This window comes from Quercus robur, chromosome 10 (assembly GCF_932294415.1).
Source record: "Quercus robur chromosome 10, dhQueRobu3.1, whole genome shotgun sequence".
NCBI lineage: Eukaryota > Viridiplantae > Streptophyta > Magnoliopsida > Fagales > Fagaceae > Quercus > Quercus robur.
The window spans coordinates 11,307,411-11,328,381 of NC_065543.1; the positions used below are offsets into that span (position 1 = coordinate 11,307,411).

Here is a 20,971-nt window from a genome sequence, read left to right on the forward strand (position 1 = left end):
ATCTCAATTTTTATTTATTTCATCTATTTATTAAAATATTAATTTCACCAACTCTTTCACTCTCTTCCTTTTCATAAAAAATAATTAAAAATACTCATCTACCACCATAAAATACAATATAAAGGTCGGTTTGGTATTTGGGTTTAAAATTGAAAATTGTTATTTAAAATGTGTGAAAATACATGTGGATGAAAAAAGTATGAAAATACGTATAATATCATTTAAAAACTGAAAGTTATTTAAAAACACAAACCAAATACCCCTAAGTCTTTTAGAAGTTGCTACAATGCCATCTTAATTTTTTACAATTGCAAGACTTTATAAGACTACGGGTCCGTTTGGATTGAACTTATTGTTACTGAAACTAAAAACTGAAAACACCGTAGCAAAATAATTTTTAAATGTGTGAATAGTGTCGTGGGACCCATAAACAATGTGTGAACAATACGTGAACAGTGTGTGAATAGTATTTTTTGTCTCCTACACAGTGATTTTACTGTTCATGTGCAGAGAAAAAAAAAAAAAAAGGCATGAAAACGCAGAAGTGTGAAACGCAACTTTCAACCCTTCCCAAACGCTCACTACATGATATTTACACGATCCAATGTAAATGCTATAAGAGATTAAAACTTATTTAATTCACAATTCAAATCCAACACTAATAATAGTCAAACATACTTTCATAAAAAATAAAAATAAAATAAAATCAAACATACGTCCCTCCTATAAATACCCTCATGCATATATTTTTCATTCTCTGCGTCCATAAAAATACTCATCTAATTCACAATTCAAATCCAACACTAATAATAGTCAAACATACTTTCATAAAAAATAAAAATAAAATCAAAAAATAAAATAAAATCAAACATACGTCCCTCCTATAAATACCCTCATACATACATTCTTCATTCCCTGCGTCCATCCTCTTCTGCGTTTCTCCTTTCTCTTTTTCCCTACCTCTTTCGTTTTCCTTTTCTTTTTTCCTCTACTGTTTTTCCCTAACCCTCATCTTCTCCTTTTCATCTCCCAAGCCAGCCTTGTTCTTTGTGCGCCATGGCCAAGCCTCTCTTTCTTCCAATCACGCCCATTCTTCTCCTTGCTTGTCTCTGTCGATCTCATGGACTTAGATTTGTGTATATGTACCAGCAATACATTAGAAGAAGACGTAGAAAACGGCACCATTGTGACTTTGCTGGCGACATTCAAGCACTTCGGCACATGTTGCTGAACTGCTTATATTGCCAAAGTGGGAGTTTTTTTTTTTCATGCATTGATATCCTTTCTTCCTTCAAGTTTTTATTTTTTTTATTTTATTTAAAGCAATTTTCACCCCCTAATTGGTACTCCGTAATGAGAAATCTTTTGCAGGAATTTGAAACGGAAGGATTTCGAAAGATTTAACCAAGTAAGTTGCTTATTTTATTCAATTAAAAATAAAAATAGATATTTGTTTGAATCGAAAATTAAATTAACTATTTTTTTAATCTGTTTTTCTAATTGTATATAATGTGCTCCATGTAGTATCTCGAAAATTATAATCCAAAAATTCATATTTAAGCCATTATAAGAAATCTTCAAAGTAAATAAATTTAGTCTTCAAAATAAAAGCATAAGATAAATCATCTAACCTCCAAAATGTTGTATTGGTCTTAAGTCTTAAGCATCAGAGAAGTTTTATAAATAAATAAAAACTTATTATATCACTCCTCTCAAAAGCTATGTTTTTATATTTAACGGTTAAAATTGTAATACACAAGAAACTTTCTCCAAAACCACCAAGTGCTTGAAATCTCTTGCATAAAATTCTAGTACATGAGAAAGAGTTGGACTTGTATACAGTGACCATGTGTCTATATATTAACGTGTTTAGAGCATTAGCATCCGAAGATGGAAAATAGTGTTTATTTTACATTCTTAGGTAATGTTATGTTACAAGATATTATCAAGCCTGTTGATCTTGCATTTCCTAATGTGCCATTACATATTCTCAATTTTGATAGATTGACCACTTGAATATGCCCTTACATAATCTCAATTCTGATTGATATGTCTCTGTCGATCTCATGGACTTAGATTTGTGTATATGTACCAGCAATACATGTGAAGAAGACGTAGAAAACGGCACCATTGTGGCTTTGCTGGCGACATTCAAGCACTTCGGGCACATGTTGCTGAACTGCTTATATTGCCAAAGTGGGAGTTTTTTTTTTCATGCATTGATATCCTTTCTTCCTTCAAGTTTTTATTTTTTTATTTTATTTTCACCCCCTAATTGGTACTCCCTAATGAGAAATCTTTTGCAGGAATTTGAAACGGAAGGATTTCGAAAGATTTAACCAAGTAAGTTGCTTATTTTATTCAATTAAAAATAAAAATAGATATTTGTTTGAATCGAAAATTAAATTAACTATTTTTTTAATCTGTTTTTCTAATTGTATATAATGTGCTCCATGTAGTGTCTCGAAAATTATAATCCAAAAATTCATATTTAAGCCATTATAAGAAATCTTCAAAGTAAATAAATTTAGTCTTCAAAATAAAAGCATAAGATAAATCATCTAACCTCCAAAATGTTGTATTGGTCTTAAGTCTTAAGCATCAGAGAAGTTTTATAAATAAATAAAAACTTATTATATCACTCCTCTCAAAAGCTATGTTTTTATATTTAACGGTTAAAATTGTAATACACAAGAAACTTTCTCCAAAACCACCAAGTGCTTGAAATCTCTTGCATAAAATTCTAGTACATGAGAAAGAGTTGGACTTGTATACAGTGACCATGTGTCTATATATTAACGTGTTCAGAGCATTAGCATCCGAAGATGGAAAATAGTGTTTATTTTACATTCTTAGGTAATGTTATGTTACAAGATATTATCAAGCCTGTTGATCTTGCATTTCCTAATGTGCCACTACATATTCTCAATTTTGATAGATTGACCACTTGAATATGCCCTTACATATTCTCAACTCTGATTGATATTGGCCACATTTTAAGGTACTTTGTTATTTTGGTATCTTGATTTAATTTTATTCAATTTATTTTTATTATGAAAAACATGTTGCAAATTTTACATGGTATTTTTATGGCAATGATTAGGATTGCATTGGTGCGATTGATGGGGTTCAGGTCTCAGTAGTCTTATCAGCTCATAAGCAACATACATACAGAGGAAGGAAAAAAGAACTAACAATTAATTGCATGTGTGCTTGTGATTTTGGCATGAAATTTGCAGTCCCATGTGTTGGATGGGAAGGGTCAGCACATGAGACAAGAATATTTTTAAATTGCCTCAATAATGAGAGTGACAACACTTGGTTTGTATTGTTGAATTTTAATTAATGTATTAAAAATATGTGTTATGAAGTGAAAATGTCAATATAATAAATATTCTCATTTGCAAGAAAATATTATCCACCCACCCTACCTTCTTAGCCTAGTTTTGACCTTGGTATTAAATTCAATTTGACCCCTCCTATGCACCCCGCGACACCCTCATACCCTTCTACCGGCTCCAATGCACCCACTTTGCCCATAGACCCACCCTGTACTGAACTCATGACAATTATCTCCACTTCTGGCCTCTATACAGAACAACATGACCCACCTACTACAAACGTAACTCACACAACCACTCCTACCTCATCCTCAGCCGACCCTCTAGGACCTCCAGTTGGGATTGACACTCAACAGCCAAATACTGATGTATTGGATGAGCATCCCTCTCATCAGCCCTCACCTCCACAAGGTAGGCTGCAACGTACTAGAAGAGCACCCACTTGTGGGACAGGTGGACACAAAATAGGACACAAAGACAGCTCTATGGTATGATTACATTAATTACAGTGTAATGATATATTTTGCAGTTGATATTATTCTTTCCATTACATCGAAATTTGATTGTATGCATCTAATGTCTTTGCAGCACGATGATGAGATTGAGGAGGATGCCCCGCAGCCTCCTCCGCCGCCCAAACATTACACAAGGCTTAAAAAACGCAAAATTGGTTAGTCTACAATCTAAGGTGAGGACTCATATGGGAATTAGATGATCCATGATACTGGAACATGTATGGGAGTCGGATGAAATTACACAAGTATAAGTGATTGCTATTTTGCAAATTTTTGTCTAAAAAATTGAATAATGTGATATTTTTTAGTAAGCAATGACATTCTTTATTTATTTTTTCTTTTTTAATGAAACTTGAAATGTCAGCTGCAGTCTCTCAAAAAGGTTGCTGTAAATAAAGGTCCTTAGTTTTTTTTGAGAGACCTTCAACATACTTACAGCAACCTTTTTGAGACTGAATGTCCTTAATTTTTTAGTTGTGCTCATATTTGGAATGCTGAACATCCTTGATTTTAATTGTTTTCAAATTTTCTTCAGCATACTAATATAATTATCATTTTCTGTTTTGGATACTGTTATCTTGATATAATCATATTATCCCCTTATTGCAGGTTTGTGTCAATTTTAATTTCCTTTGTTAGGTTGTTAATCATAATCCCATAGGAAATCATCAGTACCTGGGCATTGCCATTGCAGCCATGATCACTGTGATTGTTACACTTATAAGTATCGTCTTATATTACTTGTTGAATTTAAGCTGCCTATGCAATCTATTTGTGATTTTGTCTTGTGTGCCTGAAATGGACTGCAAATTTGCTGTTATGAGTTCTTCACTGATTACTTGGATGAGTCAATTTGAAAATTTTGCTCGTTGAATTTAACAGGTACTGCAAACACATGCAGATGAAGTTTGGTTTTTGGAATTTTCGCATAATTGGAAATATCTCCGTTCATCATCAAAAGATCAATCAGCAATTATATGGGAGGTAACTTTATGATTTTCTTAATGAATATTGGCTTTTAACAATTGACACAGAATAAATGAAACTTTTTTTTGATAATTAAATAACTGAACCGTTTAATCTCTCAGGCTCTCTCTCCCTCTCTAATTTGTTGTTAGTTGCATCAAGTATCAGCATTCAGGCCTATCTCTTTGAATTGGTTAGGGATGATCTTGCTAGATTGGTTCAAGATGAAGTCCTTTGCTATATGCTTTTAGCAAATGATATAGTTTTAATGGACGAAACCATGTCTAGAATTAATGTCAAGTTAGAAATTGGAGAGGTCTTTCAGCTAAGTAGGACTAAAACAAAGTACATTGAATGTAAGTTCAATAAAAGTAGAAACAAAGAAGAAGTGATTGTAAGACTTGATGATCAAGAGATACCAAAGAGTGTGTGCTTTTGATATATTGGATCGATCGTTCATAAAGATGGAGAGATTATGATGAATTATAGGTTAAGAGCATGGTAGATGAATGAAGCGCATTAGGAGTATTGTATGATTGTAAAATATACCAATTAATTTTAAAAGAAGATTTTAGAAGACTGACTATTAATTCTGCTATATGGTACTGAATTTTGGGTTATTAAGAAGCTAATTTGCTTATAAAATGTGTGTAATTGAAATAAAAACGTTAAAATGGATAAGTAGAAATACAAGATAGGATTTGAAATAAATAAACTAAAATGATTTTTTATGAGCATTTGTGGTAAACACTGTAGTGATATTGGAATGCTATATTGAGAGCTGGAATTTTTCGCCCATGATACAGAGGAACTATTCTGGATTCAGGAGGTAGTCAGGCAAATTTCTTGATGCAAGCCTTTATCTAAACCAAGCGTTCATTCGTCAACATGTCAAGGGACTTTGGATATTACTGGCTTAGGCTTGCAATTTACATTGTAGTCACTATCTGCATTGGGACCATCTATTTGAATGTCGGGACAGGCTACACTTCAATTCTGGTACTTTTGTTCGTTCTTTTCTTTCCCTTTCACTATTTAATCTGAGTGACAGCTGCAATTCCTTATATCTAAAAGCAGTGAATGGAGAAGTTGAGACAAGGATACATGAAGGCAAAGCTTGAGCTTTTTATAGAAAACTTGCTCCTCCTCTTATGCTTCTTAGGCACCAGTATATATGTTTGTCTTTCTAAGAATGAAGTTGAAGAAGTCTAGGTAGATAGAATTTTGGAGCGTCGTTTATCAAGGAGAACACCTTAATTTTGTTGCCTGGTTCTTGATCTATCATTATGACTTCTAAAAGTGAACGATTCCTTTTTTTTTGACACTATTTCTTGATTATTAGTTGATCATCACTATTCTGAAGTGTCAATGTCAGAACTGTGCATCTTAGGAACAAAAATTATATTAATCGCAATGGTACCTTTCAAGTAGCCCTAGTTGCAATTAAGTATTTTATCTGTTTGATTTAGAACAAGATGTTAATTAAGTATTCTCATTCTGACTTACTATTTCTTCGTCTTGATTTAATTGCTTTTACTGTAATGCTGCAGTTGTTGGCTCTAAAAAATAGAGACACAAATGAAGTTGGGGTTAAATGCATCAAGAAAGAAGCTGAGGGTTCTTGGAGCAGTCACAGTTAATCAGTCGCCACCTATTCCCTTCATTCCTTAGGCCTACAAGCATGACCCAACTCCTCCTCCGAGGACCAGATCTCCAATCCATAAAAATTGATCACATGGCTCAAGATGAAAGCTTCTGCAACAAGCATGACCCAACTCCTCCAATCCTCCGAGGACCAGATCTCCAATCCATAAAAATTGACCACATGGCTCAAGATGAAAGCTTCTGCAACAAGCATGACCCAACTCCTCCAAGGACCAGATAAACATAACTTTTGGCCATGGCCATTGAAGTAAAATTCAATTCTCAAACAAAGTAATCCACAATTTACTTGTTCATCTATGAGTTGGGTGTTTGAATTCATATTTTGGCACAGTAGATTGGTGTATAGATTTAAACATATGCTAGCTGCTCAGTTGGGCTACAAATCAGTATGGGAAATTGATTAAACTGTGGAAATTACATACTTTCTTGCCCATCAGTCAGTGAAATGTGATATATATGCTAGGTTGAATCATACTCTCTTTTGTTTAATTATTAATTCTTAGTGGTATATGTGCTACTGAGTGGGTTTCCAGCTCTGGCGTGTAACATGGGCTATGAAATAAAATTGGATTCTTTCTTTGCAATTTCTAATTTTTTTAAGCACCAAGTGAGCTTTCTTAAAGCACCTGACTTCTTACAATGTTTATCTTTGATTACTTGCTTTTGTTTGTGTTGGAACTAAAGATGTCTTTTCTAAGACTGATCCCGGGGTGCCAAATTATGCTGTATTTGGGGTTGTAATGCTCACAACTTGCATCAGTTGTCCATCGATGACAAAGTATTTTGAAATATCTTATTGTGGTTTTTCAAAAAAAAAAAAAAGACTTAGTGGAACTCGAGTTTTATATAATTAAGTTTTACAAATTGAGTTTTAGCAACTCGAGATACATATAGTAAATTGGGTTTTCAGACAGAGCTATATGCGCCCTGTTTTTTTTTTTTTAAAAAAACACTCAGTGGAATTCGAGTATATAAAACTTGAGTACCAGATTTGCAATGTGAATTTTTTTTTTTTTTTTTTGGACATGCAGGCTGTTGATACCTATTTTCGCGACACATTTCGTACAAGCCCGATTCAAGCAAGCCCCGACTTTCTTGTGAGCTCAATTCATATATTATATTATATTTTATTCTTTTAAGCATGGCCCAAGCCCATGCAACTTATGGGGAAATTGAGGAAGTGTGGTTTGGAGGGTATAGGTTGGTTCCTTTCGGACCTTTTGCATGAGCCCAGCCTATGCGTGCTACCAAGTGGGCAAGGGACACTGGTAGTACCTCAGGCTCATGGAGGAGGTCTTGTATCCAAAATTTCCACCCCAAAACAGCTTTTATGCTCTGTGTGACTGTGGCCCAAAGTTTCTGTCCGAACCTTTTTTTTTTTTTTTCCTTTAAAAATGGTTGACTCTCATTGGCCAATTTCAGCTGCTAGCTCTCATCTAGTTGAGCCTCCCAATGGTCTGAAAAAACTGAAAATGAGGAGCCAATGAGGGTTTAGTCAAGCATTTCCCTTAATGATGATAAAAGTAATCCTTCCTTTTATCCAAACAAAAGCAAACCTGAAAATTACTACTTGCTTAACACCTTAGGGTCCAAAGCCTTTTCTATTGACCAAAAACCAGTCACTTAGAGCACCCCAAACTCAATATAAATTCCACAATCAGATTCAAAACAAGGGAGGAGGTTTTACTCTGAGAGCGACACCCCAAGCTCAATACAAGAGTCTTTCTTCAACTAAAAAAAACCATAAGCCACGTTCTAGCTAAGGAGCTGAAACTTCAGAGCAAAAAACCCATTTAGCCAGTCAACAATCTCACAATTCCGAAACTTGGGGGTGGAAATATGGGTACAGGGGAACCTTCCCTTTCTTCCTCACGACCTCCCTTAATTTCCTCTTCTGTGTGACTGCGGGTCGAAGTTTCAGACCTGTTAAACCACGTTTTCCCTATAAAGCTGAAACTTGAGAGCAAAAACCCACTGAGCCAAGAGATATTCTCACAATTCTGAACCTTAGGGGGTGGAAATATGGGTACAGGGGAACCTTCCCTCTCTTCCTCACGACCTTCCTCAATTTCTTCTTCTGTGTGACTGTGGGTCGAAGTTTCAGACCTGTTATGTTTCTATGCTTTTTCTGCATTTCTATTGTGAGCATTTTGATTCTCTCTTGTCAAAGCACCATTAGCCTTTGTTTTTTATACATTGTGAATTTTGGGCTTGATTCTCCATAAACAAACACTTCTAAAGAACCCAAGGGGAGATTTGGGCTGTTTTCGCATTTTCGGCCCTTGTCGCAAAAACGTCCTCGACATTTTGGCGACTCCACTGGGGAGTCAAGCAGCTGACACAAGAGAAATGGTGCCTCCAAAGGTGTGGAACCAGCGAAGAGATGGTGTTTCTCACACCAACTTGTCGTTCCAAGGGAAGTTGTATGATGCTTTACCGCGCAAGAAGAGCATTGTGAAGTTGAGCTTGAAAAAGTTCTATCCTTAGCTCATTGAGCTGCTGGAGATGCTCCAAATCATGTGACGAAATTGCTCCAACCTTCGAAAACCACCCAAGAAGTGAAGGATGGAGGGAGAATCAACTTTCTTATTCAAGGAAATTTTTTTTTTTTTCTCCACTCATCTATATTATTATTTTTAGCTATCATTTTTATGGATGAATCATCATATATCTCTTGCTTTACATGATATTTGTGAAAATTTTTGTTGTAGCTTGAAAATGCAAAAAATGGCGAGCAACAAATCCAACCGTGAAGGGAATGACGGTTCCAACTAATAATCAACAATGCAAAGCTCTAAACATCAATTTCAAAACCAAGAAAGCCTCACGCGCTGAGCGTATGGGGGCTACCATGGGTGATTGACTCATTTTGGCGCAACAATAATTGCCACTATATGTGACCCTTCGTAGCTGAATATTTTTGGCGTCACTGCTAAATGAAGTCTTCACCAAATAGCTAAAGGCCATAGCTAAATGGCCACCGCAAGGCATTAGATATTCCACATACCAAGCCTTGAGGTAGCGACATACCATACATCAAGTTGTATTATTGCTGAGTTAGCGCCGAGCACATGGGGGCTGCCGCAAGTGATTAGATTATTTTGGCACAACAATAATCGCTGCTGTATGCGACCCTTTGTAGCTGAATATCTTTGGCGTCACTGCTAAATGAAGTCTTCACCAAATAGCTAAAGGCCATAGCTAAATGGCCCATCGCAAGACGCTAGATATTCCACATACCAAGCCTTGAGGTAGCGACATACCATACATCAAGTTGTATTGTTGTTGAGTTAGTGCCGAGCACATGGGGGCTGCCACGAGTGATTAAATTATTTTGGCACAACAATAATCGCTGCTGTATGCGACCCTTCGTAGCTGAATATTTTTGGCGCCACCGTTAAATGAAGTCTTCACCAAATAGCTAAAGGCCATAGCTAAATGGCCCACCGCAAGTCGCTAGATATTCGACACACCAAGTCTTCAAGTAGCGACATTTCATAAACCAAGTCTTGAAGTCATACAAGCGATATGCTATTGTCAAAGCACACTTGAGCTAAGACTTTCAAGCTTTCTCTTTACTAATTCATTTTTTTTATATACATATCTTTTAAACCATTTATATCTTTCAAATTTTTAATCAAAATATTTTCTATAAGTCGTTTATGCTACTTCGCTTGGCCATGAATACTAGTATAAATCACATTTGCACTTAGGGTGAAATGGAAACCTTCTCGGAGCACCCAACGACAAAGAAAATCCGACCTTAATCCCCTCTCACCGAAGCCGTGACACGCTCATGAACGCTAAGCTATGACGAGCTCACGCATCCAAAATCATGGTTGATCCGCGCACGCCAAGCCATGGCATGTTCATATATCTCAAGTCATGACAAGCGCATGCATTCTAAAAATCTTTCTTGAATTTGAGATTATACATGAAGAGGGAAGTTCAAACGTTGCCATCATCAAGAAAGTTGTTGTTGTCACTCAATTCTTGCAATTGAAATCTACGGCCAAGCCAACTACTAAAGAAAGTTCGCGTGCACCTTTGAAGAATGCTTCACTAGAGCTCACTCTAAACATTGATGTCAAACAACTCAAAAATCACAAGCTAGTTGCTAGAAATCCATTCCAAAGATTTTCGAGTGGAATCTTAGTATTGATGTGAAAGCTCGGCATAAGCGGTATAGAGGCCAACGAAAAAAAATTGTTGTGCTAGGAACGCGACAACCCTGTACCGACATCTCTAATGCTCAGCCCATCATTGTCCGAAAGTTAGAAGCCAAGAAAGCAAAGTATGGAGCCGCTGTTTGCGGTACCATGTATCTTCGACAAAAAGGCTAACCGAAGCGTGGGAGAAAAACTGTTGTGCTAGGAATGAAACAACCCTATACCGACATCTCGGATGCTTAGCCTATCATTGTCCCAAAATTAGAAGCCAAGTTAGCTGAGTATGGAGATGCTGTCTGCAGCACAACAAATCTTCGACAAAGAGGAATTATATTCTGCCCTCTATATAGCAAATGAGGAACCCCATTTTTGGAATTCATCTTGGAGAAATATGGTGAGTACTAAGGGAGGAATGAATCCTACCAACAACTCTTGGTGATGGGATACCATTGGTTTGGCATAACCAAATTCGCTAAAGTCGCCACACCTCCAAGTGCACTCCAAGCTTATACGCACACACCATATAAGCCTTCAAGATGTGAGCGCTCCATAGCCTTTTATACTCGGGGGCTTGAAACTCATCGAACCTATCCATTCACCCTTGAATGAGTACATTCGGGTCTTTGCCGCCACTAAATAGTTCACTAAGTGGGCGGAAGCAATTTAACTCAAGAAAAGCGATGGGAACAGTTGCAACCAAACTCATCAAGAAGTATATCATTTGTCACTTTGACGTCTCGTTCATAAGCGACAACAATACATCTCGCCTATACCAATTTTCGAAGGCAAGTCCTATGAAATACTAGGAAGCTGACAAACTATCATGTTATCCAAGCATGGCGAGATCCTTACATGCGAAGGTGTGATGCCTTCAATAAGGTAGGGAAAGCCAACGCTTTCTTCTAATGAGAAACCTTGCGAAGCAGTAAGAAAACCAACAAATTACTCTTACGGCAAAGCCTCTACATGCGAGGGTAAAAAAAAAAAAACACTCTCAATAAGGTAGGGAAAGCCAAACACATACTTTCTCAATGGTAAGCCTTATCAAATGGCTAGGAAGCCAATTAGATGTTTTATTATGGTGATATCCCTACTTGTGAGGGCACAACTAGCCCTCAACTAGGTAGGGAAGCCAACGCATCCTCAAAGGAAATCCCTACCGAATGATTAGGAAGCCGGCGAGATGTCATATCATTCATATGTGGTAGGACCTCTACTTGCGAGGATGCAATGCCCTCAACAAAGTAGGGAAAGCCAACATTTTCTTAACGACAAGCTTTACAAAGCGGCAAGGAAGCCAACATAATATCTTATAATTCAAGCGCGATGATCCACTACATGTGAGGACATAACCATCCCTTGAAAATATAGGAAAGTCGATGCAACGGATCACTACCTCATTGCCACATGGTAATTTGCTATATGCGAGGATAAAATCCTTCCTCAAGAAATTAGCAAGCCTATGCATTGTATATGAGAACGCGATCGCCCTATGAAATGGTGACAGTCAAATGCACCATGAGCCGCAATGCGCAAAAACGTAGCCCATATGTGGGGGCTTCTTGAAACTAACGAAATAGCAACCTAATACATGTCGAGAATAAGTCGACTACCAAGTGGCGACCCAAGCTTCAATATATATGAGCCGCTGTATGTGAAACCAAACCTGCTCGTCAATAGAGCACTGAAAAATGGTGCACAGACAGCGAGACGTGCGCTTAGCCAAAGCTCGTTCACAAAGACATGGCAAGCAAGCAACATGTCTCCTGACTTGCCCTTGCAAAGGCAAAGCCATATTCACAAATTATACAATCAACCACAAGTCATTCTCAAGAGACTAAGTGCATATAATTTATCGAAATTATGCTACTTCATCGCAAGGTGCGCTCGACCATTCCAAGCAAGCTTTTCTCAACATATTCAAATGGTCACAGCCATACAAGAGTTGTTTTCGCAACAAAAACATGCTTATAGCCTATGGAAGAAAGGTAGAAACTTGTTCTCAAGGTACTGAATACAAACTATTCACATCCTTGAGGTACAAATCATTCTTTTCATTCCAAAATTCAAATTACATGTTGAGACATCATATATGTGTTTCTTTGTACAAAATATAAATTATGCCTACTAACCATGACAGTACAAACTCAAAGTGGCACCAATATAACTAGACATGAGCCGCTCTATACATAAGTGGGTTATCCACGAGGGTGAAATACAAGAGAAAATGATTCTAAGGCAGCAGCCCATATTACACACTTCGACTAGCTCGAAATTTCAAAGCTTGGGACTCGATACAAGACAATCAAATAAAAAAAAAGGGGGCAAGAAAGGAGGTAAAGGAAAATTTGAAGTGATGTCATAGTCCCATTCCAACATCACCATCTTCGGGGCGTTGGCTTGCAATCACTCTCTTCTTTACTTTGAAGCCGCAAGAGGGAGACGGACTAAAAGGGTTCAAAGTTACTAACAGCGGCCGTGGTTCCATCTTTTGCAGCTCTATGTTGCTGTCTGCAGTAGCTTCAACCTCAGAAAATGATGCATTGGTAATGAGATTGGCCTCGTGGATGAAAGTCCCAATAACAGCACCACAATTCTCTAAGCCAAAGTCATCCTACAAGAAACCATAGTACAGCTCGCTCAATATACTATTATATGCAATCAAGAAAAGAAAATAAAGAAGATATGTGACTTACCAAGTAAGTTCCAAAGTTCCCGCTTGATAATGGCGTATTTCCTAAAGTACACTTATTCTATGCAAGATGGCAATGCGGCGCACTCAACAATCCCTATTGGAATGAAAAGGGGTTGGCAGCGAATTTTGACTTGCCACAACAAATTTTAACTTGCTAGAGAAATTTCGGCTTCATTTTCAAAACGGAGTTGCTGTCTGTGCAAAGTGTCGAGGCTGTTGACAATTACATTGAAGGAATAGTGGCTGCAACATGGAATCGCCAACTTCGGCCCCACCAATTAATGCTAATAATCAAGCTATGCGACGCATGGCCACTCTCAATGGCATTGCTGGGGGCTAAAAGCTTACTCAACCGCTATGCGCCCCTGCACTAGAAATTCAAGTTTCTGTCCTACACTTTCATTTCAAGCTTGCTGAATTGAGAAGCAACTACCACTCGATGACTATCACCCTCACTTGCGTTCATCGCAAGAATATGATACAAGGGGCTGCCAACCAATGTAGTGGCTATGTCACACCCCTATACTACATCGCCAAGTGATCTCTTCACTCCATTCTATCTATAAAAAAAAAAAAGTTGTCCCAAGATAGCCAGTAGTATCGCTCATGGCTACGACTTCATCGAAATTAATCAAGATCAAGCACAACCGCACTACAAATTGACCTTCATGTTTTGCAACTACCAGAATCAATGGAGAGTTGACTTCAATATGAAATTCGACTTTAACTACTGCAAGAACTCAACCTCATGGGTCTTTCTCTGACGGTGGGTTTGTGAGTTTTCCAAATAAGTTCCATCCTACACAAGCAACGACACAATTAATTCAACACATCACCAAATATATAGTGATGGCAAAAAAAAAAAAAAAAAAAAAGAAAAAAAAGGAAGAGAAGTGTTGACTCACCAAGGTGAGCATCACATCCATTTTTATCAAGTTCACGCAAGGAATGGTCTCGATACTTTATCGCTACATTCAGCGGCTACCTTCGGGCCTTGTTCACAACTTGGGGGCTTTTGTGTCCTACCAGCTGTTGTATGGATTATCTATGGATTATCGAAGCATTTGCTCCTAGAGATGGCTCCAACTGAGTCAAGCATCCTCGACACAAGCGCAACAAAGCTCATGAAAGACAAACTCATTATCCACAAACCCCTTGTCAGCTCACTGATATAAGAGAAATGACTACGCACACAGTGCCGTAAAATAGATGGGCCAGGAAAAATCTATTTTCGACATAGACAGAGTTCCACCAAGCCTTCAAGTGGCACCCATACGACCTATGGAACAACCATATCACAAATATACAATTCATCATTCTCCTACAACAAAAAATTACGCTCCTTGTCCGCGAAGGATCCTCTCACTTCACCAACAAAGATCGCTTTCGTTTCGGCTATATGGGTGGAGGATTGAAGGTGCTTAATAGATTTTCTTCGCTAGTATCCAAAGGTCGCCAACACACCACGCTAGGAGCAGCAATTTTAGCCTTGTACCTTGCGAATCTGCTCATGGTGATAGCAAAGATAATGGAACCACCACAATTGATATTAGGAATTTTATTCCTAAATATGTTATTCCTACAGAAAGTGGTGCGACACGCTATTAGAAAGGAATAGTGTGTTTGCTGAAGCGAAATTAAAGAAAATGGAAGTGGCGTATTAGCTAACATCTGAAGAGGAAAGTAAAACTTTTTGGCCTAAAAGCAAAGCAATTGGAATGGAGCAAAGCTAATGCTACATGTAGGTCAATGAAGGAAGAAAGTTTGAAAAGTCAAAGGCCACATATACATTACAAAGCAAAGAGGCTTCACGTCAGGTGCCTTAACAAAATAATATAAAGAATTGATGAAATCATCAAAGTAGCATGGAAGCTGCTATGAAGAAATGCTAAAATTACCATGGTGGTCATGGCATTCAAATTTCTAAAGCTACATGTGGACATAAAAATCAAGGAGCATTACGGGTACAACTCAATTTACTTGGATTTCACGATCCATGAAATTTCGACACATACAAGCTTCTTTGACCCAAGAGTTTTCTACAAGTGGACTTCATGATCCATGATATATCTACGAATGGGCTTCATCGACTTGTATCTTCTCAACAAAAAATAAAGCATTTGGGTAAACTAATTCCCAAACTCGCAAAATTTTCAAGCAATGGGAAACATCAATCACTCACATGTATGCCGCAAGCGCCACACATGCTCGGGGGGCTAATGTTGATACCCATTTTCGCGACACATTTCGTACAAGCCCGATTCAAGCAAGCCCCGACTTTCTTGTGAGCTCAATTCATATATTATATTATATTTTATTCTTTTAAGCATGGCCCAAGCCCATGCAACTTATGGGGAAATTGAGGAAGTGTGGTTTGGAGGGTATAGGTTGGTTCCTTTCGGACCTTTTGCATGAGCCCAGCCTATGCGTGCTACCAAGTGGGCAAGGGACACTGGTAGTACCTCAGGCTCATGGAGGAGGTCTTGTATCCAAAATTTCCACCCCAAAACAGCTTTTATGCTCTGTGTGACTGTGGCCCAAAGTTTCTGTCCTAACCTTTTTTTTTTTTTTTTTTTTTTTTCCTTTAAAAATGGTTGACTCTCATTGGCCAATTTCAGCTGCTAGCTCTCATCTAGTTGAGCCTCCCAATGGTCTGAAAAAACTGAAAATGAGGAGCCAATGAGGGTTTAGTCAAGCATTTCCCTTAATGATGATAAAAGTAATCCTTCCTTTTATCCAAACAAAAGCAAACCTGAAAATTACTACTTGCTTAACACCTTAGGGTCCAAAGCCTTTTCTATTGACCAAAAACCAGTCACTTAGAGCACCCCAAACTCAATATAAATTCCACAATCAGATTCAAAACAAGGGAGGAGGTTTTACTCTGAGAGCGACACCCCAAGCTCAATACAAGAGTCTTTCTTCAACTAAAAAAAACCATAAGCCACGTTCTAGCTAAGGAGCTGAAACTTCAGAGCAAAAAACCCATTTAGCCAGTCAACAATCTCACAATTCCGAAACTTGGGGGTGGAAATATGGGTACAGGGGAACCTTCCCTTTCTTCCTCACGACCTCCCTTAATTTCCTCTTCTGTGTGACTGCGGGTCGAAGTTTCAGACCTGTTAAACCACGTTTTCCCTATAAAGCTGAAACTTGAGAGCAAAAACCCACTGAGCCAAGAGATATTCTCACAATTCTGAACCTTAGGGGTGGAAATATAGGTACAGGGGAACCTTCCCTCTCTTCCTCACGACCTTCCTCAATTTCTTCTTCTATGTGACTGTGGGTCGAAGTTTCAGACCTGTTATGTTTCTATGCTTTTTCTGCATTTCTATTGTTAGCATTTTGATTCTCTCTTGTCAAAGCACCATTAGCCTTTGTTTTTTTATACATTGTGAATTTTGGGCTTGATTCTCCATAAACAAACACTTTAAAGAACCCAAGGGGAGATTTGGGCCGTTTTCGCATTTTCGGCCCTTGTCGCAAAAACGTCCCCGACACAGGCAACACCAGAGACAAAATAGAAACACACTTATAGCAGGTAAACCAGAAACAGAGATGAGAGGCAGAGAAACACAAACTATAAAAACTAAGAATGTAAATGCACTTAAATTACATCAAAAGGCATTCTCAATAGGCATTAAACTAAAGAAACTGTTTTTAGCCTGCATAAACTTAGTCGCATTACAATGTAAATGCACTTAAATTACAGCAAAATGCATTCTCAATATATTAACATTCTAAATATGTCTAACCAGGCTTAATTTGTAGTTCTAATCATACTACTCAAATTACAAACTTGAACCAGGTACATTTGATAAAGAATAGTTAGATTATAAGTACATTTAGCAAAAATCAAAAAATTAATTATGCCGATACAATGTAGTCAATTTTGATAAGATCGGTGGTTAGTAGTACTACAACGTACAACAAAAACGTCGTCCATGGAAGCATGTCTGAAAAACGTAGAGTAATCACGTTAGGAGACAAGATAGTAAACATTAGGTAAACATAGAATCAACTACAATTATTTAACGGTCCAGAACTTTTTGCCATGTATCACCTACCTAGTTTGGAACATGGCCACTTGTGGCAGTGCCACAGGACTCCAGACATTTTCTGCGATTATGCCCGGAAGCATGACACAGTCCACATGTCTTCTTGGGTTGACTCTTATCAAATCTACGTCCTGCCTCTACCTTCCCGGTTCTCGATCCTTATTCTTGACTTCATCTATCTCATTTCTTATTCTTAATTTCACTGGTCGACTTTTGGCCCGCAACAATTTTGAATTAGGCAACCACTTTGGCCCCATAGTATCCCTTCACAATGACTCTGACTTGGGAACCGCAAATGCATGTGAATAAGTGTTAATGGCATACTCCATATTATAACATGGGTGAATTTGTGTGGTCGAATCAATGTCTAGCACATCACATACTCCAAATTATAACATGGGTAAACTAGTCGCTAATTCGTGTTGTGCATGTGAACTTACCTATTTGTGAGGTAGACTTAAATTGTTTTATAAAATCTTAAATTGATTAAGAAACTACACTATTGCATTATTTGCTCTTGTATGATTTTAATTTGTGTTACAATTTGATAAAGAAGCCATTGCTTGAACATGCAATAGCTTACACAAAATTTGTCAGACAGTTTCAGATATTACAAAAAAATAACTCAAAAATTCAGTTATTAAAACTTCTGAAAGACCAAAAAATATTAAAGAATCAGATGATTCACTACTTAGAAATTATTGAAACAAAACAAAATATATATGACTAAACAATAGAGAAATATAAGAGAAAGATGAGTCATATTCAAAAGAATAATTTCAATTATTGCAAGTTTTTTTATCTTGTAAAAAAAAGCTAAAGAGAGTTTGGTGGTTTATGTACGAAAATTATTTTTTAAAAAATACATGAAAAACCATAAAGTAAATTTTTTTTTTTTTTTTTTTAACAAAGTAGAGAAGAAGAAAATAACATAAGAAGAGCTCATACCTCTACTAGGCTATAATATATATATATATATATATATATAGAGGTTTGCATTGTTTTTGTAGTGTTCATTATTAATCTCACAAATTTGGAAATAAATTATCAATATTTGAGTTTGAGTTTAATTTAGACTTGTTAGTTATAGAGATTTATTCTTTGTTAAGTCTTTGTTAAGTTTGGATTAAACACAAAGAATTTTATTTAAATAAAATGATAATTTTATTTAATATTGTACTAATGTAAAAAATTGTGAAAAGATTATAAATTTCAATTATATATATATATATATATATATTAATAAATGTCACCTTCACTTACACCTACGCCAACACCTACACCTAGACCTAGACGTTATGTATTGTCTTCTCACATTTTCCTCCGCCACACATTTTACTTTTTTTACCTTCCCAACCAGTCATCTCTATCACAGAATTTACATCTCATTTACTCATTTAACGTCTCTCTCTCTCTCTCTCTCTCTCTCTCATACACACACAACACTTACCTTTTCTTTTTTCAGCATCAGCAACACTGCATCGTCACTTTATTGAACATGCTCCAGACTTTATCTTACTTTTATCTTCCCAAGTTTTCAAACTTCACACATTTTACTTTTTTTTTTTTTTTTTTTTACCAACAAATCATTTATCGTTGAACAAAGTTTCTCTCCAAATTAGTTTAAAGAAAAACTCTATAAACTCATCAAATATATTTATATTGAGTGTGAATTTTAAAAATCTAACAGTTAAATTTTATGTTCCTTATGTTTTTAACATGCATATCAAATTTTGTTTAAATTAGATATTATTTATTATTTGATCAATTAACTTATTTTTTATATACAATTTTAGATTACAAAAACTTGAAATTATAACATTTATTTGATGACGTAGCAATTGATTTTTGATTTTCTTGAAATTTGTAAGCATTAAGGATGTAATAAGAACATGTAGTCTAATGATTAGATTTTCAAAATTCACATTCAATATAAATATATATGATGAGTTTATAGGATTTCTCTCCAAACTAGTTTGGAGAGAAACTTTGTTCTTTATCGTTTAGTTATTAGAATTTACTTTTTCTCTCTCCCACGCATAACACAGCACAACACAACACATGTTATTTTCTAGCATCAACAACACTATCTTAGTAAAATTTTGTTTGTGTATTATAAGTTATAACCTCTCTTTAAAGCATTAACGGGATGCGAAATAGAAAAAAAAAAGGGTAAAATTTATATAATTTTGTCTAAAAATATTAATACTAACTTATAATTGTGTAAATTTACATTGATATTGTAATAACTGTTACTATAATAAATTTACACGATTATTATAATATGTTTATAAGTTTGATATGGTAAATATGTAAATTTATACGGACATTATTTATTTTGCATTTAATTTAATATTATTTTTAACGTATTTTAAAGATAAAAAAAAAGAATGAATAGTGATTGTTTTCTAAAATGATGTTGATTGTTGTATATGAAGTTAAAAAAAAAAAATTGTACATAAAATTGAGAAAAAGTTTTTTCAAAAATGAACTTTTGAAAAGTTATACATAATTTAACCAAACAAAAAATTGTACATAAAAGGTGACTTATAAGCTAGTCTCAAACACATACACTATTTGTTGAAATTTTCAGTTTTTAAACTATGTTTTTTTCATTTTGGCAAATAGGGCTGAATGCTCGAAAATGTGTTAAAAACACAAGAGTTGTTTAGACACCCAAATAAAAATTACAGCTAGGTTGCTTTTACTTTAACTTATCTAAGTGCGGAAATAAGAGTAAATGAGGCGCAATTAACCGATACTACTCTAGTGCATAAACATGAACAACAAACATTAAAAGTAAAGCACAAGAGTAAGGGAAGAGAGAATGTAATCACAAGATAACACGCCGATGTGTTATTGAAGAAGAAATCGAAGAACTCAGCGAAAAACCTTTCCGCCGCCCTCTAAGCGGTAATCGATCCACTAGACAATCAGTTGGGATACATGGGTTAGTAAGAGACCCTCAAAACCTAATATACCCGATGTACCTAAGCCCTCCAAGCTCCTACTCCAATAAGACTTCTCTGAACCGTGTCTTGTCTAACTCTCCGGATCTCGCAATCTATCCGATTGCATCCGCTAAGCCTCACCGGCTTCTTTTGGCAATTCCCCAAAACTTCTCAAACTCCAAAACACTCTCTACACTCTGAAAATGTGTGAGTTATGTTTGGGTACAAATCTCCTCTCAAGGTATGACAATGGGAGAGGGATGGAGAAGAGGCTACAATGATTTCTCACTAAGGATGGGTAGCTCTCTTTCTCAAAGATATGTGTGTGTGTTGTAGAAAATTTATCTAGTGTTTTTCTCTCTGAATGACCTCTTTTACATTTATGGGTAATGAGGGTATATATAGTATGGGTGAAGGGTAAGAAAGTCACTTTTGAAAATCCTCAAAGCAGAATGTTTCACGACTATCTCGCGGGAAGACCTTACCCGCGAGACACTCGCGAAAATGACAGCCTGGCACGACTCTTCAGCTTCCAGTCATGTGCTTCTCACGTGGCTCTTTTGCGGGTTAGCTTCAAGTGATAAAATGACAAATATAATGTAACAAGTAAA

At 36.4% G+C, this 20,971-nt stretch overlaps 1 long non-coding RNA gene across 6 annotated transcripts; it reads left to right on the forward strand.

Annotated features, from left to right (window-relative positions):
* The first annotated feature begins 907 nt into the window (after positions 1–907).
* Positions 908–6,959, forward strand: LOC126702892 (uncharacterized). 6 transcript variants are annotated; one of them, XR_007647871.1, is made up of 10 exons: positions 908–1,249; positions 1,372–1,408; positions 2,096–2,196; positions 2,307–2,343; positions 2,939–3,001; positions 3,104–3,829; positions 3,930–4,029; positions 4,739–4,840; positions 5,629–5,821; positions 6,373–6,959. It is a non-coding gene; the product is annotated as an uncharacterized LOC126702892 (long non-coding RNA). The 6 variants fall into 6 exon arrangements; XR_007647874.1 differs by lacking the exons at positions 2,096–2,196; positions 2,307–2,343; XR_007647873.1 differs by lacking the exons at positions 1,372–1,408; positions 2,096–2,196.
* Positions 6,960–20,971: the final 14,012 nt, after the last annotated feature.